The sequence below is a fragment of the Canis aureus genome, chromosome 7 (genome assembly GCF_053574225.1).
Source record: "Canis aureus isolate CA01 chromosome 7, VMU_Caureus_v.1.0, whole genome shotgun sequence".
NCBI lineage: Eukaryota > Metazoa > Chordata > Mammalia > Carnivora > Canidae > Canis > Canis aureus.
The window spans coordinates 26,850,199-26,861,269 of record NC_135617.1 but is presented as its reverse complement, the minus strand read 5'-3'; the positions used below and the strand labels follow the sequence as shown (position 1 = coordinate 26,861,269).

The window sequence follows — 11,071 nt, the reverse complement described above, 5'->3', positions numbered from 1 at the left end:
AGTGAGGGTCTTCTTTTACCAAATCCTTGGATGTATCCTTGTTGTCTTCCCATCCTTTCTAATAATAGGTATTCCTTACCCCTAACACTTGGCTCTCATCTCTCCCTTTTTTTTCTTTTCTCTTACTGAACTTATTCTTTTGGAGACAATATATTTTTTACCTTAATTTTACTTTAATTATGTGGTTGCAACCCACATTCTTTGTCATTAGCTATGACTCTTTTTTTTTTTTTTTGAAAGAAAAACTATTTATTAAAAAAAAAAAGTAGTCTCTGGGAACGGAGGGTTAGTCCATGTGGGCCTTCAGTGTCCTGGTGGTGATTTTGTCCTTCTCAATGATGTGGACAATGACTCCCATACCTGACACCGCATCCCGATCCACAGCATTCAGCATGGCTTGTGAGATGTTTTCAAACAGGTGTTCTGGGTCCGTGTTGGGCTCCCAGAGGGACTCGCACATCCCATACATTTGTTCGGAGCAGGTGCCACTGACCACAAAGTCATCAGTCACCATGGGGCAGCCGATGAGGTCTAGAGAACAGATGAAGGGCTTAAAGGTCTTTGGGTCCAACCCAGTGATGACTGGCTCTGTGTAGTAGGGGCCAAACCGTTTCTCATACAAGAGGTTGGCCACCATACTCATGAGTGTGTAGGGCTTGATCTGCTGGCCTTCCTTCAGCTCATACAGGTTTAGCCGGAACTTGAGACACTGGGCAACAGCCTGGACATCCGTGGCGAGCCCGGCCAGGCCTATGTATAGCCGATCACCCATGGGAAAGATCTGGAAGTCTGTGGTCACCATCTGGGCCTGGATCCCAAAGCGCCTGTCGGCAGCTATGGCCATGCAGTTCTTCCCCTTCATGACCATGACGGCCCCTCCATTATAGGACATAATAGACATGGCTGCGGTGCTGAGGGACCCCCCCCCAGCTATGACTCTTTCCATTATCTATGAGACATCTTAGAGCTGACGTAATAATATACCAGAAATTTAGTGCTTAAAAAAATGAAAATGTACTGTCTCACAGTTCTGGAGGCCACAAGTCCAAAATCAAGATGTCAGCAGGGCTTCACTCCCTTAGAAGGCTCCAGAGGAGAGCCTTGCCTCTTGCCACTTTGTGTAGTTGTCAGCATTCCTTGGCTTACTTAACTTATGGCCACATCATTACAATCTCTGCCTCTGTCTTCACACTGCCTTCTCTTTGTGTCTCCTCTTCTGTTTGTCTCCTATATGTGTGGGAGACAATCCCATTGGATTTAGGGCCCACCTGGATAATCTAGGTTATCTCTTCATCTCAAGATTTTTAACTTAAATTACATCTGCAAAGACCCTTTTTCTCTTTCTTTCTTTCTTTCTTTCTTTCTTTCTTTCTTTCTTTCTTTCTTTCTTTCAAGATTTTATTTATTTATTCATGAGCGACACAGAGAGAGGCAGAGACCTAGGCAGAGGGAGAAGCAGGCTCTATGCAGGAAGCCTGATGTGGGACTCAGGCATAGGACTCCCGGGATCATGTCCTGAGTCAAAGGCAGATGCTCAACCACTGAGCCACCCAGGCACCCCAAAGACCCTTTTTCTAAAGAGGGTGATGCACAAATTCTGAGGATTAGGACATGGACAATATCTTTCTGGGGGTTACCATTCAACTCACCACATTAGATATAAGAAGAACACTATACAATCAGATGACAAATGACAACTGATACCAAATTTAGATGTTAGGTAACAGGGAGGAGAGGAGTGGAAGACTAGAGCACACATGCCCTATCTAAAGTGGCCAGCCCCTCCTCTATTGACATGGGGACATACAGACTCATAGTTGCCAGTTCTTCTGATATCCTCAGAGAAGCTAGAAATCCAGATTTTTTTATGTGTTGGGAAATAATTAAAATCTAAAAAATATGCTTAAGCAGTAATACTGTGGGAAGATCAAACCTGTCCTTGGTCAGATGTGGCAAACTGCCAGCTTGTGACCTGTTGTCTATAGTCTGATGCTCAGAGAGCGGCTCTGATGAGAAGAGCAGAGAACTCTCACCTTAAAGGTGAGAGAGTGATGAATCTAATGCCAGTTGAGATAGGAAGAAAGATACTACTATTAACTTTGACTTGCCACTTTTTGCTGTTTAATTCAATGAAAAACTCAAATAATTTCTAGACCTGAAAGGTCAGTTTCTTGTTGATGTTCTCTGATAAAATTTTTAAGTTGAGGATTGTACGATGTTGCCTGCTTAATAGTGTGCATAAACTTTTGGAAGGAAATCAGAAAATTCTTTTTTATGTGTCATTCAAACCTTTATTTTTAGGCTGATTCTTTTTCTTCATGGTTTTTAGTAGCAGAGTAAATATTAATGTGACAATGTCACAGCCATACTGAAATATATGTAGTATCCTGGATATTCTGTGCTCTCTTTCATCTTTATCCCTTTCACCACTGTGCAATCACCCTCACTTCTTAGCGTTTCAATTAAAATATAGCTTTCCCCATTAGCTTTTCTTAAGGCCCTGAGGCTGTGTTGATTGCCCCCTTACTAAACCTTGGAATAGTGGTTCTCAGTGGGGGCAGTACTGCCACCTGAAGGATAGTTTGAAATTAATGGAGCTGGTTTTGGTTGTCATGATGAGATGTTACTGGAATTTTGTGAGGAGGACCAGTATGCTGGTGTCTTGTAATTTATTTTTAAAAGATTTTATTTATTTATTCATGAGAGACACAGAAGGAGAGAGAGGCAAAGACACAGGCAGAGGGAGAAGCAGGCTCCATGCAGGGAGCCTGACATGGACTTGATCCCGGGTCTCCAGGGTCACGCCCTGGGCTGAAGGTGGCGCTAAACCGCTAAGCCACCAGGGCTCTGGAGTCTTGCAATTTAAAGGACAGTTTCACATAATAAAGAGTTGACTTATATTTGTAAGCATTTCGAATGTCCTGCTGGACATTTGTATAGTTAAAAAATATTTATAGGTACCTAACCTAAACAGAACTCATTTTACATATAAACACAATGTAGTTTTGCACCATTGAAATAAACTGAATTTTCTAGAAATGTAGCTTTTAAATAAATCTAGTGAAGATGATGCTGTTTTTTTTTTGTTGTCATTGTGGGTAACTTACCTTAGAGTTTTTCTTCATTTCAGAAAATGATGATTATGGTTTTTGAAGCAAATGCAACATACCTGAATCAGTCTACATTTGTAGCTATTTCCTTCATGGTGATTTTAAGTGTATTAGTCAGCTCAGGGTGCAGTAAAAAAATTACCATAGACTGAGTGGCTTAAATGCACATATTTATTTCTCACAGTTCTAGAGGCTGGAAAGGCTAAATTCAAGGTGCCAGAGGATTTGGTTTCTGGTCAGGGCTGTCTTCCTGGCTTGTAGATGACTGCCTTTTTGCTGTGTCTTCACAAGATGGAGAGGAGTGACAGCCAGCCCTCTGATGTCTTTCCTTATAAGGACACTAGTCCTATCAGGTCACAACTCCACCCTTATGATCTCATGTAATCTTAATTACTTCCTTACTCCAAATACAGACACATTGCAATTAGAGTTTCAACATGTAAATTTTGGGGAGGTATGTGTGTATGTGCACAATTCAGTCCCTAGTACTAAGAGTATGATAGAAATATGCAACTATCTAATTTATTCATAAAATTTTCTAGTGTGGTCTTGCTAGAACATTTGCATATTAATATGCATCTGTTTTTATTATATGTTTTCTCCTTTTTATTTTCCTTTTATGTTAATTATATTTAGGGCATATTAATGTTTAAAAAAGTATATGTATAGATGGGATATATTACTTACAGCTTTTATTTCAGGATAGTAAAGGGTGCATTACAAAACATAGAAAGGGATGTTGGGCCTAATAGAGTTGATGATCACTACCATAGCCCCAAATAACTACATTGCATGGTAATTAGCCGGTTGCTAGGGTCAGAGGCAATGTCTTATTCATTGATGTATCCTCCAGTCCCATTATGGTACAAAGCATATTGGAGATTCTCAACAATTTCTGGTAAATGAAAGAATAAGTGAGTGAGTGGATCCCTGGATGGCTCAGTGGTTTAGCGCCTGCCTTTGGCCCAGGACGCCATCCTGGAGACCGGGGATCGAGTCCCACGTCGGGCTCCCGGCATGGAGCCTGCTTCCCTCTGCCTGTGTCTCTGCCGCTCTCTCTCTCTCTTTCTATGTCTGTCATAGGTAAATAAATAAATCTTAAAAAAAAAAAAAGTGAGTGAGGAGGTGGGACAAGATGGCGGAAGAGTAGGGTCCCCAAGTCACCTGTCCCCACCAACTTACCTACATAACTTTCTTTTTTTTTTTAATTTATTTTTTTATTGGTGTTCAATTTACTAACATACAGAATAACCCCCAGTGCCCGTCACCAATTCACTCCCATCCCCCGCCCTCCTCCCCTTCTACCACCCCTAGTTCGTTTCCCAGAGTTAGCAGTCTTTACGTTCTGTCTCCCTTTCTGATATTTCCCACACATTTCTTCTCCCTTCCCTTATATTCCCTTTCACTATTATTTATATTCCCCAAATGAATGAGAACATATAATGTTTGTCCTTCTCCGACTGACTTACTTCACTCAGCATAATACCCTCCAGTTCCATCCATGTTGAAGCAAATGGTGGGTATTTGTCATTTCTAATAGCTGAGTAATATTCCATTGTATACATAAACCACATCTTCTTTATCCATTCATCTTTCGTTGGATACCGAGGCTCCTTCCACAGTTTGGCTATCGTGGCCATTGCTGCTATAAACATCGGGGTGCAGGTGTCCCTGCGTTTCATTGCATTTGTATCTTTGGGGTAAATCCCCAACAGTGCAATTGCTGGGTCGTAGGGCAGATATATTTTTAACTCTTTGAGGAACCTCCACACAGTTTTCCAGAGTGGCTGCACCAGTTCACATTCCCACCAACAGTGCAAGAGGGTTCCCTTTTCTCCACATCCTCTCCAACATTTGTTGTTTCCTGCCTTGTTAATTTTCCCCATTCTCACTGGTGTGAGGTGGTATCTCATTGTGGTTTTGATTTGTATTTGCCTGATGGCAAGTGATGCAGAGCATTTTCTCATGTGCATGTTGGCCATGTCTATGTCTTCCTCTGTGAGATTTCTGTTCATGTCTTTTGCCCATTTCATGATTGGATTGTTTGTTTCTTTGGTGTTGAGTTTAATAAGTTCTTTATAGATCTTGGAAAGTAGCCCTTTATCTGATAGGTCATTTGCAAATATCTTCTCCCATTCTGTAGGTTGTCTTTGAGTTTTGTTGACTGTATCCTTTGCTGTGCAAAAGCTTCTTATCTTGATGAAGTCCCAATAGTTCATTTTTGCTTTTGTTTCTTTTGCCTTCGTGGATGTATCTTCCAAGAAGTTACTATGGCCGAGTTCAAAAAGGGTGTTGCCTGTGTTCTTCTCTAGGATTTTGATGGAATCTTGTCTCACATTTAGATCTTTCATCCATTTTGAGTTTATCTTTGTATATGGTGAAAGAGAGTGGTCTAATTTCATTCTTCTGCATGTGGATGTCCAATTTTCCCAGCACCATTTATTGAAGAGACTGTCTTTCTTCCAATGGATAGTCTTTCCTCCTTTATCGAATATTAGTTGCCCATAAAGTTCAGGGTCGACTTCTGGGTTCTCTATTCTGTTCCACTGATCTATGTGTCTGTTTTTGTGCCAGTACCACACTGTCTTGATGACCACAGCTTTGTAGTACAACCTGAAATCTGGCATTGTGATGCCCCCAGATATGGTTTTCTTTTTTAAAATTCCCCTGGCTATTCGGGGTCTTTTCTGATTCCACACAAATCTTAAAATAATTTGTTCTAACTCTCTGAAGAAAGTCCATGGTATTTTGATAGGGATTGCATTAAACGTGTATATTGCCCTGGGTAACATTGACATTTTCACAATATTAATTCTGCCAATCCATGAGCATGGAATATTTTTCCATCTCTTTGTGTCTTCCTCAATTTCTTTCAGAAGTGTTCTATAGTTTTTAGGGTATAGGTCCTTTACCTCTTTGGTTAGGTTTATTCCTAGGTATCTTATGCTTTTGGGTGCAATTATAAATGGGATTGACTCCTTAATTTCTCTTTCTTCAGTCTCATTGTTAGTGTATAGAAATGCCACTGATTTCTGGGCATTGATTTTGTATCCTGCCATGCTACCAAATTGCTGTATGAGTTCTAGCCATCTTGGGGTGGAGACTTTTGGGTATTCTATGTAGAGTATCATGTCATCGGCGAAGAGGGAGAGTTTGACTTCTTCTTTGCCAATTTGAATGCCTTTAATGTCTTTTTGTTGTCTGATTGCTGAGGCTAGGACTTCCAGTACTATGTTGAATAGCAGTGGTGAGAGTGGACATCCCTGTCTTGTTCCTGATCTTAGGGGAAAGGCTCCCAGTGCTTCCCCATTGAGAATGATATTTGCTGTAGGCTTTTCGTAGATGGCTTTTAAGATGTTGAGGAATGTTCCCTCTATCCCTACACTCTGAAGAGTTTTGATCAGAAATGGATGCTGTATTTTGTCAAATGCTTTCTCTGCATCTAATGAGAGGATCATATGGTTCTTGGTTTTTCTCTTGCTGATATGATGAATCACATTGATTGTTTTACGGGTGTTGAACCAGCCTTGTGTCCCGGGGATAAATCCTACTTGGTCATGGTGAATAATTTTCTTAATGTACTGTTGGGTCCTATTGGCCAGTATCTTGTTGAGAATTTTTGCATCCATGTTCATCAGGGATATTGGTCTGTAATTCTCCTTTTTGGTGGGGTCTTTGTCTGGTTTTGGAATTAAGGTGATGCTGGCCTCATAGAACGAGTTTGGAAGTACTCCATCTCTTTTTATCTTTCCAAACAGCTTTAGGAGAATAGGTATGGTTTCTTCTTTAAACGTTTGATAAAATTCCCCTGGGAAGCCATCTGGCCCTGGACTCTTGTGTCTTGGGAGGTTTTTGATGACTGCTTCAATTTCCTCCCTGGTTATTGGCCTGTTAAGGTTTTCTATTTCTTCCTGTTCCAGTTTTGGTAGTTTGTGGCTTTCCAGGAATGCATTCATTTCTTCTAGATTGCCTAATTTATTGGCGTATAGCTGTTCATAATATGTTTTTAAAATCGTTTGTATTTCCTTGGTGTTGGTAGTGATCTCTCCTTTCTCATTCATGATTTTATTAATTTGAGTCTTCTCTCTCTTCTTTTTAATAAGGCTGGCTAATGGTTTATCTATCTTATTAATTCTTTCAAAGAACCAACTCCTGGTTCTGTTGATCTGTTCCACAGTTCTTCTGGTCTCGATTTCGTTGAGTTCTACTCGAATCTTTATTAACTCCCTTCTTCTCCTGGGTGTAGGATCTATTTGCTGTTTTTTCTCTAGCTCCTTTATGTGTAAGGTTAGCTTTTGTATTTGAGTTCTTTCCAGTTTTTGAATGGATGCTTGTATTGCGATGTATTTCCCCTTTAGGACTGCTTTTGCCACATCCCAAAGATTTTGAACGGTTGTATCTTCATTCTCTTTAGTTTCCATGAATCTTTTTAATTCTTCCTTAATTTCCTGATTGACCCTTTCATTTTTTAGCAGGATGGTCCTTAACCTCCACGTGTTTGAGGTCCTTCCAAACTTCTTGTTGTGATTTAGTTCGAATTTCAAGGCATTATGGTCTGAGAATATGCAGGGGACAATCCCAATCTTTTGGTATCGGTTCAGACCCGATTTGGGACCCAATATGTGGTCTATTCTGGAGACAGTTCCATGTGCACTTGAGAAGAATGTGTATTCAGTTGAGTTTGGATGTAAAGTTCTGTAGATATCTGTGAAATCCATCTGGTCCAGTGTATCATTTAAAGCTCTCGTTTCTTTGGAGATGTTGTGCTTAGAAGACCTATTGAGTATAGAAAGAGCTAGATTGAAGTCACCAAGTATAAGTGTATTATTATCTAAGTATTTCTTCACTTTGGTTAATAATTGATTTATATATTTGGCAGGTCCCACATTCGGAGCATATATATTGAGGATTGTTAAGTCCTCTTGTTGAATAGATCCTTTAAGTATGATATAGTGTCCCTCTTCATCTCTCACTACAGTCTTCGGGGTAAATTTTAGTTTATCTGAAATAAGGATGGCTACCCCTGCTTTCTTTTGAGGACCATTCGAATGGTAAATGGTTCTCCAACCTTTTATTTTCAGGCTGTAGGTGTCCTTCTGTCTAAAATGAGTCTCTTGTAGACAGCAAATAGATGGGTCCTGCTTTTTTATCCAGTCTGAAACCCTGCGCCTTTTGATGGGGTCATTAAGCCCGTTCACATTCAGAGTTACTATTGAGAGATATGAGTTTAGTGTCATCATGATATCTATTCAGTCCTTGTTTTTGTGGAATGTTCCACTGAACTTCTTCTTAAAGGGGAATTTTAAGAGTCCCCCTTAAAATTTCTTGCAGAGCTGGTTTGGAGGTCACATATTCTTTTAGTTGCTGCCTGTCTTGGAAGCTCTTTATCTCTCCTTCCATTTTGAATGAGAGCCTTGCTGGATAAAGTATTCTTGGTTGCATGTTCTTCTCATTTAGGACCCTGAATATATCCTGCCAGCCCTTTCTGGCCTGCCAGGTCTCTGTGGAGAGGTCTGCTGTTACCCTAATACTCCTCCCCATAAAAGTCAGGGATTTCTTGTCTCTTGCTGCTTTAAGGATCTTCTCTTTATCTTTGGAATTTGCAAGCTTCACTATTAAATGTCGAGGTGTTGAACGGTTTTTATTGATTTTAGGGTGGGATCTCTCTATTTCCTGGATCTGAATGCCTGTTTCCCTTCCCAGATTAGGAAAGTTTTCAGCTAGAATTTGTTCAAATACATATTCTGGCCCTCTGTCCCTTTCGGCGCCCTCGGGAACACCAATTAAACGTAAGTTTTTCTTCCTCAGGCTGTCGTTTATTTCCCTTAATCTATCTTCATGGTCTTTTAGTTGTTTGTCTCTTTTTTCCTCAGTTTCCCTCTTTGCTATCAACTTGTCTTCTATGTCACTCACTCGTTCTTCCACCTCGTTAACCCTTGTCATTAGGACTTCTAGTTTGGATTGCATCTCATTCAATTGATTTTTAATTTCTGCCTGATTAGCTCTAAATTCTGCAGTCATGAAGTCTCTTGAGTCCTTTATGCTTTTTTCTAGAGCCACCAGTAGCTGTATAATAGTGCTTCTGAATTGGCTTTCTGACATTGAATTGTAATCCAGATTTTGTAACTCTGTGGGAGAGAGGACTGTTTCTGATTCTTTCTTTTGAGGTGAGGTTTTCCTTCTAGTCATTTTGCTCAGTGCAGAGTGACCAAAAGCAAGTTGTATTGGGAAAAGGAGAAAAAGAGAGGAGAGAAAGAAGGAAAGAAAAGAGAAAGAAAAAAAAGGAAGAAAAAAACGAAAAAAAAAGAAGAAAAAGAGAAAGAAAAAGAAAGGAGAAAAAAGGGGGGTGGGGGAAGGAAACAAATCAAAAAGCAAAACAAAACAAAACAAAACAAAAACAAAAACAAAAAAAGAACCACGGGGGAGTATCTTCTGATTCTGTGTACTTTAAGTCCCTTGGCTTCTCCTGGAACTTGTCCGTCTAGCTGGTGTTCTGGGGGAGGGGCCTGTTGTGCTGATTTTCAGGTGTTAGCAGTTGGGGGAGCTGCTGTGCCCCTGCCTGGTGCAGGGCACAGTGGGGGTTGTTTACCCCGTGAGGCCCCAGGAGCAACAGCCCCAGTGGCGGGGCCAGCTCTGGAGCCCTGGATTCAGCCCCCGCAGGAACTCCGGAGCTCTCCGTCTGCAGGGCCTGGAAGCTCCGGGGCGGGGCCACTGATCTGCTCAGCTGGGGCAGGAGCGTCCTCGCTGTCCTGGGCCCTCCCGGCCTCTGCCTGTCCCGGGGGGAGGCCGGATCCTGGGCTGTGTCCCGGCGCCCATTGCTTCTGGGCCTGCGCTGTTGGATTCGCGCTCCCAGCCCGCAGCCCCCTCCGCGGAGCCTCTTCCTCTGCCCGAGCCCCTCCGAGCTGCTCCTGGAACCGCGCAGCCCCCTCCGCAGGGAGCCTCTTCCTCTGCCCGAGCCCCCCCGAGCTGCTCCCGCCCCGCAGCCCCCTCCGCGGAGCCGCCCCCGAGCCCCTCCGAGCTGCTCCCGCCCCGCAGCCCCCTCCGCGGAGCCGCCCCCGAGCCCCCTGAGCTGCTCCCGCCCCGCAGCTCCCTCCGCGGAGCCGCCCCGAGCCCCTCCGAGCTGCTGCGGGTCCCGCCGTGCGCGCTGCAGCCCTTAGGGAGCTCGGCGCACTCTCCTGGGCGCGCAGTTGCTCTGTTACTGTCCCAGGGAGCCCGAGGAGATCCTCGCCCTCCTGGGTCCTGCTCCAACTCCCCGCGAGCCCCTTTCCCCCCGGAAGGTCGGTGCAGCTCCTGCGTCTCCGGGACGGGGCTCTCCTGTCCTGGGGACACTCGCCCCGGCCTCAGCTCGGCTCCTCGCGGGGCTCCTTCCTCTTGTTTCTTTATTTCTTTTTTTCCCGTCTTCCTACCTTGATAGAAACGCAAACTCTTCTCACTGGAGCATTCCAGGTGTTCTCTCTTTAATTCTCAGGCCGAATTCATAGATTTTCAGGATACTTTGAAGGTTTTCTAGGTAATTTGGTGGAGACAGGTGATTTGGAGACCCTACTCTTCTGCCATCCTGCCCCTCCTCCTATAACTTTCAAATCATCTTGAAAACCTACAAATTCGGCCTGAGATTTAAAGAGAGAATAGCTGGAATGCTACAGTGAGAAGAGTTCGAGCTTCTATCAAGGTAGGAAGACGGGGGAAAAAAAAAAAAAAGAAAAGAAAAGAAAAAAGCATCCAAGGGGGCGGGGGCCACGAGAAGCCGGGCTAAGGCCAGGCAGCGAGAGCCCCAGGACAGGAAAGCCCAGGCCCGGAGAAGCAGGAGCTTCACCGATCTTCCCAGAGGAAAGGCGCTCGCAGGGGGCTGGGGCAGGACTCCAGGAGGGCGGGGATGCCCTCGGGCTCCCAGGGGCACTAACAGAGGAACTGCGCCCCGGGGGGAGTGAGCCACACCCCGCGGCAGAGCTCCCTAAAGG

At 43.4% G+C, this 11,071-nt stretch overlaps 1 pseudogene; it reads right to left on the bottom strand.

The window, feature by feature from the left end:
• Positions 1–220: 220 nt before the first annotated feature.
• On the bottom strand, positions 221–918 carry LOC144316800 (proteasome subunit beta type-3 pseudogene; annotated as a pseudogene).
• Between the last annotated feature and the right edge of the window lie 10,153 nt (positions 919–11,071).